The 15879-nt window shown below is 44.0% G+C and overlaps 1 protein-coding gene across 11 annotated transcripts in view; it reads left to right on the forward strand.

Annotated features, from left to right (window-relative positions):
- Nucleotides 1-15879, forward strand: part of Miga (mitoguardin) — a 240811-nt gene that overhangs the window by 143002 nt on the left and 81930 nt on the right. The window lies entirely within an intron of this gene.

Raw genomic sequence — 15879 nt, forward strand, 5'->3', positions numbered from 1 at the left:
CTGGCATTTGATTGCTGTTAGGTGTTGTGGTATGTTCAATGACTCTATCAGATGTAGTATCATAAAAATAGCATCTGCTGCCTACATGCAGCTTGTCCAGGCTGAGCTTAAACGCGCATTTTTGGGGCTTGATAAATTTTCATAATTTTGAGCGTGCAAGGCGCGTACTTGGGGCAAAATCTTCTCTGACGGCAAAACATGTACCTTTTAGCTTACGCCCACATGCCAATATGTTTTCTTTCATCTTGAAGTGGGCCAGTTTTACTACTATAGGGCGTTTTTTGTTTCGGAGAATCTTCCAAGTCGGTGTGCATGCTCAATATCGCTGGCGTTCAATGTTAAACCAAGATTACTTTTGCATAGGTCTAGAACTTTGTTCTCTGAATCACTCCAAGGTTCTTTATTGGAATCGCCAATGCCAAAGAAGAGCAGGTTGGCTCGCCGCATACGGTTGTTGGCGTCAATGTTCGCGGCTTTCAGGGTAGTGATGTTGTGCTGTAGTCGGCCGATAATGTTAACAGCGGTTGAAGTGGTTGGATCTTGTTGGTCTGACTCTAAGATGTTAGAGCGGCTCATAATTTCAGCTATAAGTTTGTCTTGGGCAGTTTGGGTTGATTTGATTTGCTCAAGCTCTGCACGAATTGCGGCTTAAACACTTTCTAATCATTCAATAGCGTCGAGGATAGGCAGGAGTTCAGCAGTAGGGGATGGACCGGGGTTAACCTCAATGTCACCGGATAATAACATAATTTCACACGGAAAATCAAAGGCAAATGCATCGCAACAAAACAACACCACACCGCGACACTTCAAGTCGTAGGGGCACGACACCGCCACTATAGATCTATCATCACTTCTGAATTCCTTAGAATGGGTTAGGTAACAAACCTGGAAGGTTAGGAGCGTTGTGAACATCGTTGTTCTGGCGGTGTTGTGCCCCGTGTAGTCGGCGTATCCTTGCTGTTTATATTGCGCGCAATGTGGTCTCGGGGTTGCTGACGTCGGAGAGTTCCAAGGTTGCCAGGCGGTATGCCGGGCTCGTGCTGGAAACAGGCGGCTGATGCCATTAGGCTTGATAGGAGGCAGGGGGGTTGGCGGAGAACTTGTTTCGTGCAGGTAGGCAGTTCCAGGCGGGCTTTCGGTGGTCAGGGAAGGGCATACGGGTCCAGGTATCAGGTACGTCAGTACCTGGAAAGTTAGGAGCGTTGTGAACATCGTTGTTCTGGCAGTGTTGTGCCCCGTGTAGTCGGCGATTCCTTGCTGTTTATATTGTGCGCAATGTGGTCTCGGGGTTTCTGACGTCGGAGAGTTCCAAGGTTGCCAGGCGGTATGCCGGGCTCGTGCTGGAAAGAGGCGGCTGATGCCATTAGGCTTGATAGGAGGCAGGGGGGTTGGCGGAGAACTTGTTTCGTGCAGGTAGGCGGTTCCAGGCGGGCTTTCGGTGGTCAGGGAAGGGCATACGGGTCCAGGTATCAGGTACGTCAGTACCTGGAAAGTTAGGAGCGTTGTGAACATCGTTGTTCTGGCAGTGTTGTGCCCCGTGTAGTCGGCGATTCCTTGCTGTTTATATTGCGCGCAATGTGGTCTCGGGGTTGCTGACGTCGGAGAGTTCCAAGGTTACCAGGCGGTATGCCGAGCTCGTACTGGAAACAGGCGGCTGATGCCATTAGGCTTGATAGGAGGCAGGGGGGTTGGCGGAGAACTTGTTTCGTGCAGGTAGGCGGTTCCAGGCGGGCTTCCGGTGGTCAGGGAAGGGCATACGGGTCCAGGTATCAGGTACGTCAGTACCTGGAAAGTTAGGAGCGTTGTGAACATCGTTGTTCTGGCAGTGTTGTGCCCCGTGTAGTCGGCGATTCCTTGCTGTTTATATTGCGCGCAATGTGGTCTCGGGGTTGCTGACGTCGGAGAGTTCCAAGGTTGCCAGGCGGTATGCCGAGCTCGTGCTGGAAACAGGCGGCTGATGCCATTAGGCTTGATAGGAGGCAGGGGGGTTGGCGGAGAACTTGTTTCGTGCAGGTAGGCGGTTCCAGGCGGGCTTCCGGTGGTCAGGGAAGGGCATACGGGTCCAGGTATCAGGTACGTCAGTACCTGGAAAGTTAGGAGCGTTGTGAACATCGTTGTTCTGGCAGTGTTGTGCCCCGTGTAGTCGGCGATTCCTTGCTGTTTATATTGCACGCAATGTGGTCTCGGGGTTGCTGACGTCGTAGAGTTCCAAGGTTGCCAGGCGGTATGCCGGGCTCGTGCTGGAAACAGGCGGCTGATGCCATTAGGCTTGATAGAAGGCAGGGGGGTTGGCGGAGAACTTGTTTCGTGCAGGTAGGCGGTTCCAGGCGGGCTTCCGGTGGTCAGGGAAGGGCATACGGGTCCAGGTATCAGGTACGTCAGTACCTGGAAGGTTAGGAGCGTTGTGAACATCGTTGTTCTGGCGGTGTTGTGCCCCCTGTTCTGCGTTGTGAACAGCGTTGTGAACAGCGTTGTGAACAGCGTTGTTCTGGCGGTGTTGTGATTTGCTACTGTTACTGATCTGCAGAAAGCATTTGCACATGAGAGTTAACGGACAAAAAAAAAACACTGGGCTGGATTTGACCCTGGTTATGTTACTGTGATGAACCAAGTGCAGATTCTCTCAATAGCACTATTATTGTCCAATTGAAATGTTTGCAATCATCTTGAAGCTGAATCTGTAATGCAGCAAAACAAAGGAAGCGTTGTGGACTGTTTGGCAGGCAGTTCGGAGTATTTGGTGGCCATAGTACTAAAGAAATGTTATACTTTCGAGTATAGTGGCCTAGTTGCAGATGAGGCATAAGCACATGTAAACAAGGGAGGCTACTTTTATTTTTCAAATACAAGCATCTACAACTTTTCTTGAATATGAGTACGTAGCTTTGAATATCAAAGAAATGCAGATGCATTTATTTCCCACAGCTTTCACTTTTGGGAAGCGAAGCTTTCTTTGCCTCTTCCTTTGACGTTTCTTATGCTGCTGTCACTGTCTTGTACACCGCATCGTGGCGTGGTTGAAAGCATGTATATACATGGCAGGAGTGCGCAGCCATGAATGGCGATGAGAGAAGTTCATTTGAACCTTTCCATTGGGGCACTACAATGCTCTTTGGAGCTTCCTGAGCATCACTACAATACCCTCTAGACAGGTGTAATTATCCGTGACCCTCCACAAAACAGCAGTGCTTACCTTTGTTACGGTGGCTAGATGGGTAGGTGTGCCGGCTGCCGGGCGGGATGTGTAGTTCAGTGCTTCTCTGCTTCATGAAGACAAATGTGGCTCTGCAGTCAGGGGCCTCTCACAAGCTGCGCACGTTGTGCGCTGCTGCGGCCATATTGCAGTAGAAATGTGCCATGTTTATCACATTATTTAAACTGGAAACCGTTTTCACCGTGACACTATAGACAGTTACAGATTTCTGAATGCAGCGGAGCTCTGTCACTTGCAAAGGTAATGTATTTGCCTTGTCCATCAACTGTTTGTTTCCCTGTTTGAGATTATTTAAACTGGAAACCGTTTTCACCGTGACACTATAGACAGTTACAGATTTCTGAATGCAGCGGAGCTCTGTCACTTGCAAAGGTAATGTATTTGCCTTGTCCATCAACTGTTTGTTTCCCTGTTTGAGATTAGAAAGTATAGAGCTTTTAACGCTGTTTTGTTCGGTAAACACGTTAAAATTGAGTCTACAAAGAGCAGCATAAATCTTGCACGGACGAAATAGCCCTTCATCAGTTCTTCTAAATGGTGAGCTAGAGTTTAAATTTGTTTTATGGATGAGTATGTAGGTGCTGTATGCGAACGTAATTCACGCAGGAATTATTCTTATGCCACCAAATGCATGATGAAACTACCAATCAAATAAATATTGATATTCACACAATTAAACTCCCTGGCTTTATTTCTTTACCTGTATGGGTGCTATTATAAACAAGATGTATGGTAATTTGTGTCGAGCTGTACATGTTTGCAATATAAATGAACAACCTTTTTTGCCGATACAAATAAACTTGTTTTTCAGGAAAAAAATACACTTCTGTACCTTGTTCAATGATTTATGATTAACTCTGTGATCTATGATGACAGTAGCATGCAGAATAATAGTTTAGGCTCCTGATCGTCATATATATGCAGTTAAACCTCAATATAACGAAGTTAGTAAAATTGGCAATTTGCTTCATTACCGTATTTACTTGCATAATAACCGCACCGCTGAATTTTGTCCTTAAAATTTGATTTCTTTCCTTTCCTGTGTAATGATCGCACACCGAACTTTCCACAGCGATATGTCGCGTGTCAAGTCTAGCTAATGATGATCGCGCTTGCCATCTCTCGAATGCTGTCGAATGCTACGCAAACGATTCAAGACATACCAAGCGGTCTGCACGCACCAAACATTCTTAGGCAGATGCCCTATTTCATTCCTTTTATCGTATTCTACACTTCCATAAAAAAAAAGCTACAACCAAACTTGCCTTGGCTTTATTATTTGTAGGCTTTATAATGGTTGTGGTCAACAACAACAAAAAAGGCGCCTTTCGATTCCTCTCGTCTGCACTCGTGGGCAGGCAACAAGTTGTGAGTGGCAACGATAGTGGCCACTGGTACGTTAGAAGTGTACCCTATTCATACGCCGACGCTTGTACCGCAGCTAAGATACAGTATTCGCCCACCCGTAGCGGAAGCGTGCCGTATGAAGTAGTAAAAACAAATGTCACAGTTTCCGCAGCATGCCCGCCATGGGTTTCTATGTCACTGGCAGTTATGCGTGCCCATCTCCGTTTCTGTCCCCTCAAAGTAGTCATGGCTACGTTATTGCTGCAAACTTGCCAATAGTATTGATATCGTTCATTACTGATGCGGAAGAAACTGTTTCAATACGCATAATATACTCACGAGAAGAAAAAAATCGCTTTCAGCATGTTTGGCTTGCTCCGCCAGCCGCCATTTTTATTTTGGTGTTCCGCACTGTCACAGCGGCAGCCGCCTATTTATTGACCTGTTGTCATCCCGCAGCAAATGCGGGATGAAAAAAAAATGTTTTCTTTTCGCGGGAAATTTAACCCGCGTAATGATCGTACCCCTGAATTTGCATAAATTTTTTTTACAAAGAACTGCAATCATTATGCGAGTAAGTACGGTATATCAAAATTTCGTTGTATAGAAATTTCACTTTTTATGCAAATAAGTACAGTCGCTGGGTGATCTTTCTTGCATGGAAAGGGGCCAAAGAATTTTCCAAATCTATCGGGCAATTGAACAAAGTAAGTTTGAATGAGAAAACAATTCATTCTAATAAATTTAGGAGCCGGCGACAAATGATACTGTTTCATGCCATGTACGTCGACAATATCTTCACACCTGCAGTACGAATCAAGCGAAGCCAGCCACACTTGCCTGCACTGGCAGGATGCTACCAGGAAAAGTGCTGGCAGCAAGAAGTGACTGCTTCGTCTGCTTCTTGCTCCAACGGGTCATCGAAACTCAAGATTACACAGCCTCCAATACTAAGCGCGCTGGAAGATAGCTTACAAATTGCCACGCCCTATTGGCATGCCCACTCTTTGCACAGTGGCAGATAACTTCCAAAGCACGGTGTGCAACTGTGTCTGTTTTCAGCCGCGCTTACAACAGTGATCAGCCTCTGCCGAGACGCGCCCCAACTTACCCCCACCCCCCTCGCGCACGCTTAATCGCATCACTGCGAGCTTGCTCCCCTCCCTCTCTTTGCCTTTGCTCATGCAGGAAGGCGGCACTCATGAAACCACCATCTTTCTTGTCTCATCTTTGCACACTTTCACTCGCACCTAAAGCGCACGGTGCGCTGGGTCCGATAGAAGCTTATTGCACTTTGACTTTATACGGAACACGATGCGACTCCACTTTGGCAGTCATTCTTGTCGCGTGGCGCACGATTAGAGGTGCGTTTGCAAGCAGCCGTTTGTAATTAAATCATTTGACCATCTCTGTCCGCAGAAGTTTCCATTTACTGTCTTGGTATTCCTTTGCGGCAGCAGTCAAATTTGTTTATATTGAAATCACATACAAACACTTCGTTATATTGAGGTTCTATATGCATGGTGTTCTATATTATATTGAGAATTTCATTATATTGAAGTTCTTTATATTGAGGTTTAACTGTACATATTTGATGATAATAAGGTAATTCCTTGGTCACATGTGTAAACCAGCATTGCCAAGATTTCACAGCTAATTATAGCCTTAAATGGAACGCGGCAATACATCACAGTGCTCGCAATGCATGTAGTGTAGCGTAAGGGGCTTTTTCTTTTCTGGAGTACGTGCAGGAGCCAAGTTCTTGCTCGCCACAAGGAATTGCAGGAGAGCAATGGATTAGCTTGATGATGCTGTTCGTTAGTTCAAGTTTGTGCTGCTTACAAGCAACCAGTCCTGAAGGCTTGAGCTGTAATAAGGAAGAAAAGCCTACCAGCTGCGGTACAACCGGCAGTCATCTTTATTTATTTATTTATTTATTTATTTATTTATTCAGTATACCTACGTGGCGTGCACGGCATTATCGTAGAGGGGTTAAAATACAGGGGGTCACAATGGAAAAATATTCACCAATATCAAAAGAATACATCAGTAAATGCAACATTGTTTAAGCCCTGAAATTCACAATAGTGGAAGGCAAATTAACAAAGTACAGCAACATCAAAAAAAAAAAATTCCACGCAGTAGCATATGTGCAGAGATTAATAACAGAACAGTCAAAGAATACGGCTCTCAATAGCATTTGCAATACTAGACGCTGCCATCACTTCATCAGGGAGCTCATTCCAATCGTTAAGCGTGTTAGGAAAAAATGAATACTTGAGCACATTGGTGCGGCACAGATAAGCTCTAATTTTGTTAGCGTGGTCTCTCCTAGATGAAACGTAATGCGGCTCCTTAATGAACAGTGTTTTGTCAATACCAGTTTTACTTTTGCATATATTGTAGGATTTTCCTGCATGAAGAGAGAGTTTTCCAACCCACCCTTCCTGTATTCCGGATCCTCTGATAGTAAAATTATAATTTCCTGTTGCGAAACGTGCTGCTTGCTTCTGGATGCCTTCTATTTTGTCTGCGAGGTCTTTAGTGTATGGATCCCAGGTAACACATGCATATTCTAGAATAGGCCTGACATTTGTTAAATACAAGGTTGCCTTCGGTGATGAAGAGGAATGCTTAAAATTTAGTCAGAAAAAGTGAAGAAGACAGTAAGTTGTCGTGCTAATTGAGTTAACTTGATTAGACCAGTCAAGCATTTCAGAAAATGTTACCCCGAGGTATTTAATATGCTCAGTGGTACTGAGTGCAATATTATTTACGCAGTAGGAACTGGGGAGTTTTTTCTTTTTCTTTGTAAACTGTATGTGGTAACATTTACCGGTATTCAGAGTCTTCTGCCACCGGTTACACCAGATAGGCACTTTTTCAAGGTCGCCCTGCAAGACAGAAATATCGGCATGGCATTTCACTGTACGATACATGACACAATCGTCGGCATACAGTCTAATCATGGATTTAAGGCCTGCTACTAAGTCATTAATGTAAACAAGCAACAAAAGTGGCCTAAGCACAGAGCCCTGAGGCACTCCCGACAGCATGTGCATTGGAGCTGATGTCACCCCATTAAGAACAACTTGCTGTTTGCGCAGGTGTAAATAATCCTTTATCCAGCCGAAAATATGTTCAGGAATGCCTAGGAATCATAATTTTAAGCAAAGCAGATTGTGCAGGAAGACATCAAATGCTTTCCGCAGATCAAGGAAGAGTGCATCTATTTGTTCACCATGGTCCAGGCCGAGTGCAATGTTATGCGTGAATTTGGTTAGTTGTGTTACGCACGAAAAACCAGAGCAGGACCAATGCTTAGCAGAGGTGAAAAAGTTATTTGCTTGAAAATGCTTCATCAGATTAGAGTACAGGACATGTTCGTGCGTCTTACAGCAAACAGAAGTTAAAGATACCGGCTTGTATCTTCTTGTATTTGTATTTCTTGTGAACTGCGGCTGCTGCACTTGAAACTGACATTTATTCTGCTATGTGGCTGTTGATATTTGTCGTCGTACTTGCCAAAATGTTTTCGAGCTTCTCACACACAGTCATTTTGTCGACCATCTTTCAACAGGTTCACTTCCTCACTTGGGTACAAATACTCATTCTTCACTTGTTCAACGTGCATAATTTTCATTCGTATCCTATTTGCTTGAAGCATGTGCAAGTTTGGCTCACTGTCTCTTCAGGATTACTTTAGCTATGGGCATCCATTCGAAGCCCTGCTTACTCTTTCTGTGGGTGTTTCCTTCAGCTGGAGCGTCGGTTAGCATTGAAGGAACAGTGCCACCCAGTAGTCGCAGATGCACCCTCGAAATCTGCATAGTATGCTCAATGAAATGTTTCTCAAAGTGGCACTCGCACACGAATAATCTGGTTAAAACATTTTCTCAGCACAGTGATGTGCAAGCTCACGTTTCTCAGAAAGTTCTGGGTCTCGTGGCATCAAAATCGGGGGTATTTTAGCCTGAGGCTTGCGTGTTTATAGCAGAACTTGCGATTTGACGCAAAGTATGTAGCGCTTCTCCACCTAGTTTTCTTTTGTGCAACAACACTTTCACTCTGTCTCGAAGCCCAGAAAGCTTGTTATTCACGAACATCACCCACAGTGCTCACTTTGTGCTTTAAACTTCTAAGTAAATTACAAGAACTATCGTGACTGCGAGGGCAGCGAACCGTGCAGTCAGCGTGTTAACAAGTCAGTTAACAAGTCAGCGTGTCCAGCTACATCTTGATCACTATTCCATTCCAAAGTAGAGTGCACATTATTGCCTTTACGGTGTGAATGTTTCCAACGAAATTATCTGCCATTTCAACGAGGAACAGAGCTTCTGATCCCGGATCGTTGCAGTTTCCTGCTGACGGATGCACGGCATTAATTTGCTGGTGTGGCCACGTGAACGGTTCCCTCGTTCTGCTGTCTGCTTGTCTGGGACACATCTTGCAAACATGACCACGCTGCTGGCACCGGTAGCACACCGCCAAGCGGAACCAGCAGGTTCTGGGGTCGTACCCTGTTTTTCCACATCTGAAGCATGGTGGCCGACTTTCGCGTCGTGCATGCATGTTTCTTAACATGTGTACACCTTCGTCTTCAGGCGCAGTCTTCAACGTCTTCACGTTTTCTTCTGCCATTTCCACTGCTAAGGCGATTTCCTCTGCTTCGCTTCTTGTTAAGGGTACCTTCGAAAGCACTTGACGATGTACCGAGTTGTCTTGCAAGCCACAAACTATACGGTCCTGGAGCATCCTGTCAAGTGAAGTGCCGAAGTTTGCAGGTATCCGCCAATTGCCGAATGGCTACAAGAAAATCTCTGACTGGCTCTCCTGGCATCTGGTTGCGTGAGAAAAATTTGTAGAATTGGGCTATTTCATTCGGGCTGGGCGAAAAATGCTTCTGCAGTATGTTGAGTGCTTGATTGTACGACAGCTCGTTCACCTTTCTTGGCGCGCAGCGTCCACTAACGACGACCACCGTGTGAGTGCTCAGCCCTGCTACGAGCAATGCTCGCTTCTTCTTTTCTTCCATGATGCCGTTGCCGTCGAAGAAAGCTTCTAGCCGCACTAGATATGCCGGCCAGTGGTCCGTAGTTTCCTCGAACTGCGGTGGGCTTGCGTATCCGGCCATGGCTACCAGGGTGTTGCTGGTGGGACGGCAGGCTCATCCCATCCTCGTCGCCACTGAAGTGACCACGTACTCCCGAGAAGATAAACCGAGCAAAGAACGTTTATTACGGGTATCGCGTGCAATATATAGCACACAGCAAGAAAGAGGGGAAGGGACAAATAGAGAGTAAGGGAAGGAAGTAATTACAGCAGGTGCGCCCAGCTTCATAGGCATGTACGGTGCCATGACGATACAACACGTCCCTTTTGTACAAATGCGCAACAGTGCAGAAGGGAGTTGGATAGAACTGTAGAGAGGGGGTAAAGGGAGGAGGCGGGTAGAATTGATGCATTCACGAAAGGACAGCTTTGCTACTCTTCGCTCGCATACATTGGGGGAGTACAGGAGAGGGAAGAGGCGAGGCAAGGAAACTGTAAAGCTGCTTTTGCTTTTCGGTAAAAACGTCTGTGGAGCAGCTTTAGGAAACGCTACTACTAAACATAGCAGCGGTTGCGGAAAAGGTAGATAAATTTAATTTCAAGGTACCTTTCTGCTATTTCTGAAAAATAAACACCTTGAAAATTTTTCAAGTGGGCAACTAAACTGGAGGTCTCACTCTGCAGCATCCAAAATACGCTACGGAAGTGGCTGCCCATCAAATAAACACTTCTGTACCCGCTGCGGTAGCTTTGTGGTTATCGCATTGCCCGATGGTTGCGGGTTGGAACCCAACTGCTGCAGCCGCATTTCGACGGGTGCGAAATGCAAAAGTGCCCATGTACTCAGATTTAAGTGCACATTAAAGAATCCTAGGTTGTGAAAATTAAAATGGAGTCCCTCACTGCCGTGTGCTTCATTATGAGATTGTGGGCTTGGCACATAGAGCCCCATAATTAAAGTTTAATTAAAGTAACAATTCTGCCATGATGTGTTGCGCCGTGTGAGGCAATGACAGTGCTAACTTTCTTGGAGGTTGTGAACAATGACACATAACACCTTAAGCAAGCACGTCTCGCTGTGTGTTTAGTGTACTATATAGACAAACGAAAGTGATGCACGCAAGTAATGTTTAACGTCAACTCATGACTCTAGTATTGCACTAAATGGTGATGAACTTAAACATTTACAGTAAACGTCACCGCCAATTATCATTGATCAATGCAAACTGCACAGAAAGCCTCGCTTACATAGAGTCTCACAGCGCATGGAATTCGCATCATTTTTTTTTTGTCTGGACATATTAAAGTATCACTATTATTCTTGCAAAAATTATGATTAGCTAGTAAGCAGCCATAGCTAAAGTTTGTTTCATCCTCGTTAATTTGGAAAACTAAACATTTTGCTCTCACTGTTTGGGCCCTGCTAATCTGAGCATTTATTCCACAGCATCAAAGGTTCTTGAATGCTGAGCTTTTCATGCTTGTCATGTGAGAACCTTGAGCACTGCCAAAGGTAATTGAGTGAGACAGAAGAATGCTATTGTGCAAACAAAATGATGTGACAGACTATACATTGCTATCATTTGGAAAGGGGCACTGCCAACACCCTTTGCAGTTATTTCCTCCCCTTTATGCCATTTGGCAAACAAATCTTTAATTTTTGCTCATGCAAGGTGTCCTGCCAGCTCACTATCAATAAAATTATTAGCAGGTGAAAGCACACTGCTTTCCATGAAGATCTGCTTTTCCAACACCGCATTCATTGCATTGTATAGGAAACAAAATTTTTGTGCTGGTTCTCCCAATTTATTTTGAAGAGGCAGGCACCTTTCAGGCTTTTGTAGTTTGCAGTGTCCTCTGCTACTGCATCCTACTGTATCTGCATGTCCTTGTCATTATGGGACCTTTTTGCTGACAAACATGTCTGTTAGTTGAATACGTGACAAAGATGGAAAAAAACTGAAAAAAACTCGAGAAAAAAAAAAGCTTGCTATTGTAGGGTTTGCAGTAGACCTCTACCAGGCCATGTCACAAAGCACTGGCAACCTCACAGGGTGACGTACAGGTGTACATGCAGCAGCTGTGTTTAGCAGAAAGCAGCTGGCACCTCTATGGCATGTTGCATTGATGGAATGCCCAGTTCATGTCCACACATAGCTTCTTTTTCTTCTGAGAACCTCTGTCGCCAGATTGGTAGTTGTGTATGATGGAGAGCACGTGTGGTATGCACAGAAGTGATACACTGCACAGTGGGAGGAAATGACGCCACATTTTTCTGCTTGTCAAGGTGTACGCTGTTTGTTGTGGATTGTGCGATGAAGAACAACTACATTTTATTTATTTGTGCATACTGCAGCGCAATAAGCGCTATAGCAGGAGTGGATTACCAGAGGAAAATTATACAGAGAAAAGCAGGATACAACAATGAGAGTGATGTGCTAGGACCATTCATCCTGGATGGCAAATACAAAACTTCGGGGTGAGCATGAGCGAATAGACCCAGGTAAATAATTCCAGTCTTCTATGGAACGGAGGGAAAAAGCTGAATTTAAACATATTAGTGCATGCAAAGTAGGGCATCAAGTTCAGGTTGTGATGTCGTCTCATCAATGACTCTTGTGCAAGTTTATTATAGTTTTTTTAAAGTCTAACGGGAGAATTGACGATGCTGTGCAAAAAATCTAACGATGCTATGTGGCGACGTGTATAGAATGAAGTTAAATTCAAGGAACAAAGCGCAGAAGAGGGTGAAAAATCACGATCATGACGGTGACATATAAGTCTTCCAGCTTTTTAATTTTTTTTATTGCTTCTTGCCTGTCAATTTCGCACTGCATATAAGGGTTCCAAACAACAGATGCATAGCCAACAACAGAACAGATTAGCGATTTATATAACAGTAGCTTAGTATCTTTTGGAGAGTTGGATAGTGTACGACGTAGGTAACCTAATTTTTTTAGGGCTTTTTTACAAAAGTAATCAGATAGGCCATGAAATGTTATGTGTAAAAATGACACCAAGATACTTCTACTCAGATACCCTATACAGAGCGTGTTTATTGAAGGAGTAATGAATAAAGATTTTTTACAGAAGGACATAAGGACGGTTTTATCAACGTTAATGTTCATTTGCCAGGTGTTGCACCAAGTGCATAACATATAGCAAATGACTCTTGGAGGCGGTAATGATCATCAGAAGAGCTTTATATTGTCACGGGGTAGTGACGGTAAAGAAAGCAGCCAAACTGGGAAAGACGAAACTAGCGTTTTATTGGGCGAACTTGTGCCCTCAAAAACAGGCTGCACTCAAAGAATGGCGACAGTGGCGAACACTGACGGCGATGGTCGAAAATCTGATCAATGGGTCAGGCGCGTCGGCTTTTATACATCAGTCGTCGAATGTTCCAGAGTAATCGCTGGGACCCGTGTGCCTTCCACAACGTTCTACATTATTCGCATCGCACACACATGCAATCAGATTACACAAAGTTGGGTCACAAACAGCGGATGGAAGCCTCGATAACTTTCCAGAAACTTCCGATACATGCAGGCGCGTCCTGCGCTGTGCGATAACATTTGTTAGGCGTTGAAACGTGTCGCCCGATAAAGACAAACAAGTACACATGTCAATATAAAACACAGTCATTGGCATAGAGATGAATGTTAGATGTTAACAGGCAAATCATTTATGTAAGTAAAAAAAGATGCAGTGGCCCAAGAACGGAGCCTTGAGGCACTCCAGATGTCATATCAATAGCAGTAGATTTGGTTGAGCTATAAGAGACGAACTGGGAACAAAGTGAAAGAAAGCGTGAAATACAGTTAACTAGTTGAGGATTATTTAGCACAGCCTTAAGTTTAGCAAGGAGTTTAAAATGTAATACTATGTCAAATGCTTTTGAGAAGTCTATAAAGATAGTGTCAACCTGGTTGCCAGCATCAAGGTAAAGGAAAATGTCATGTATAAACTCAACTGCATTGTTGTACTGAAACTGTGCCTTAACCCATGCTGTATGTTAGATAATAGCCGATTATGAGATTCCAGGAAAAGCACTGTGTTTATGAATGATAAGTCCCAAGATCTTGCATGAGTGTGATGTTATTGAAATCGGTCTTTAGTTCGATAAAGAAAGCTTATCACCGGATTTATAAAGAGGAAGCACTTTAGCTAACTTCCGTAAGGAATGAACAGTGGCAGATGATGAATATTTGTTGTATATGACCGTCAGATACCTTGCTGGCCACAAGGAATAGCAAACCAAGAATAAATTGGGTATCCCGTCTGGACTGGTGCATTTCTTGGCATTCCAAGTTTAATACGAGGTTAAGAATGCCTTCTTTGTTTATGTCAATGTCAGTGATTCCTTCAGAAAACTATATTGGTGAGAGAAGGAATGAAGTTGTTATTGGGCACAAAAACAGACTCAAAATACTTGTTGAAAGCATCCGATATTACTGACGGATCACTGATGACATCATTATCAATTTTGGATGAAGTGGGTGAAGCATCGTGAGGTAAAATAAAAGACCAAAATTTACGAGAGTTAGTTTTTAACAGATGAGGCAGTTGAATGCGAAAAAGAAATCTTGGCCATTTGCATTTTCAAATTAAGTTCATTTTTTGCCTTGTGAAACCAGCCCAGGGTTATGGGTTTTGGTTCGTTTAAAACGCCTAAGCCTACTGACATGATGAGATAAATGCAAGATGTCGCGACCCATCCAGGAAAGGTTAGCATTGCTTTTCTTAGTTTTAATGGGCACAAATCATTGAACTCATGACTTGACAAGATCCTCAAAGTGTTTAACAAGACAGTTTACATCCTGTCTGTCTGACAGAGAAAACGTATCGAAATGATCAGCTAAGAGATCAGTAATAGCATTGTCGTTCGCACGAGTGAAGTCAGGGAAACTAGTAAACGTACAGGGTCATTTGGAGGTTGGACAAGAGAGCGATCACAAAACACCTTTATGACCTGAGAGCCCATCAATTACTTCGCAAGAGAAGTCAATTTTCGCTAGATCAGCGCTTAAGAAAACCAAGTCGAGGATAGAATTTAACCTAGTTGCACTAGAATCAATTTGAGTGAGCCGAAAGGAGAAGGAAATATTAATTCATTACAAATTGCTACGTCACGACCTGGTGTATATAGTGATGGCCAGTGAAGGCCAGGAGCATAGAAATCACCCATGCAGATAAATCGTGCAGAAGACCTCTTTGGTTTTCTTTGGATTTAAATGCACTACATCTGGTTGTGGCATGGTGAATTATGCAAAAAAAAAGTGGTTATGTCAGCTCATCTTGCTTAGGGGACAAACACATTATTGTATGTGGTGGGCTGTGCAATAAGCAGCAGCAATGTTGGCTCATCTCGTTTGCTAAATGTGCATGGTGCATACAAGCTTTGTTTTGTTGATCAGTGATCACCAGAAATCCACTGCCTATGAAAGGGTTGCTAATTATAACTTTTGTACAGGTGAAAATGAATGATTATAGAAAGTGTTAGGTGCAGCATTTGTAAACAGTAACACTGAAAGGTGGCATAACAAATGAGGGAAGATGGGAGCTGGTAACAAAATGGACGTGCCATGGCAAGAGAAATGTAGTCAAAGAGGCATAGGTAAGTGGTGTGCTGAGATTGGGAACTGTGGAGATAGAGTCAGCTGACTAATGACAGTGGTAATTGCTGCAAGAGGCCCTTGTTCTGCAGTGATAGGCTGATGATGAGAATGTAAGCCTGAGCTAGAGCTTCTCTGTCTTAGATTATGTTCAGGCTTGTGTTCGAGATCAGTACGAGTTTGTGTGAGCCATGTTAGTTGTGTCTTTTTGTGGGGCTACTTTGGTTTACCAGTGTTTGGGAAGGAGGAATGCTGCTGTTGAGTAAGTTTTTTATTTTTTCTTGATGCAAGAGAGCAGCCGTAGTCTCATTGGAGAGTACCAAGTAGACAAGTTTATTTGACTCCTTGCCCAAGCACGGCCATGTCTCTAACCAATTTTCTTTCCCAGCTGTGATATGCCGCTTTCTTTGGCTTTTCCACAATTTATAAAGGTATGAAAACCTCGTGCAAGCCCTGTGCAGCGTGTGCTTGCATGGTGCAGTGAATGGTGCTTCAAAGCTCTTCAGCCACACTAGTTTACAAAACACACCATAGACCCGGTGTTTCAGAATTTGGACAAATTTAATTGGCAAAATGTTTTTGTGTCTGCTGATTGTTGTCTACCTATGAACAACAAAGCTATGAATGCATAACACGCAAAACCAAATA

The sequence above is a fragment of the Dermacentor variabilis genome, unplaced genomic scaffold (genome assembly GCF_050947875.1).
Source record: "Dermacentor variabilis isolate Ectoservices unplaced genomic scaffold, ASM5094787v1 scaffold_13, whole genome shotgun sequence".
NCBI lineage: Eukaryota > Metazoa > Arthropoda > Arachnida > Ixodida > Ixodidae > Dermacentor > Dermacentor variabilis.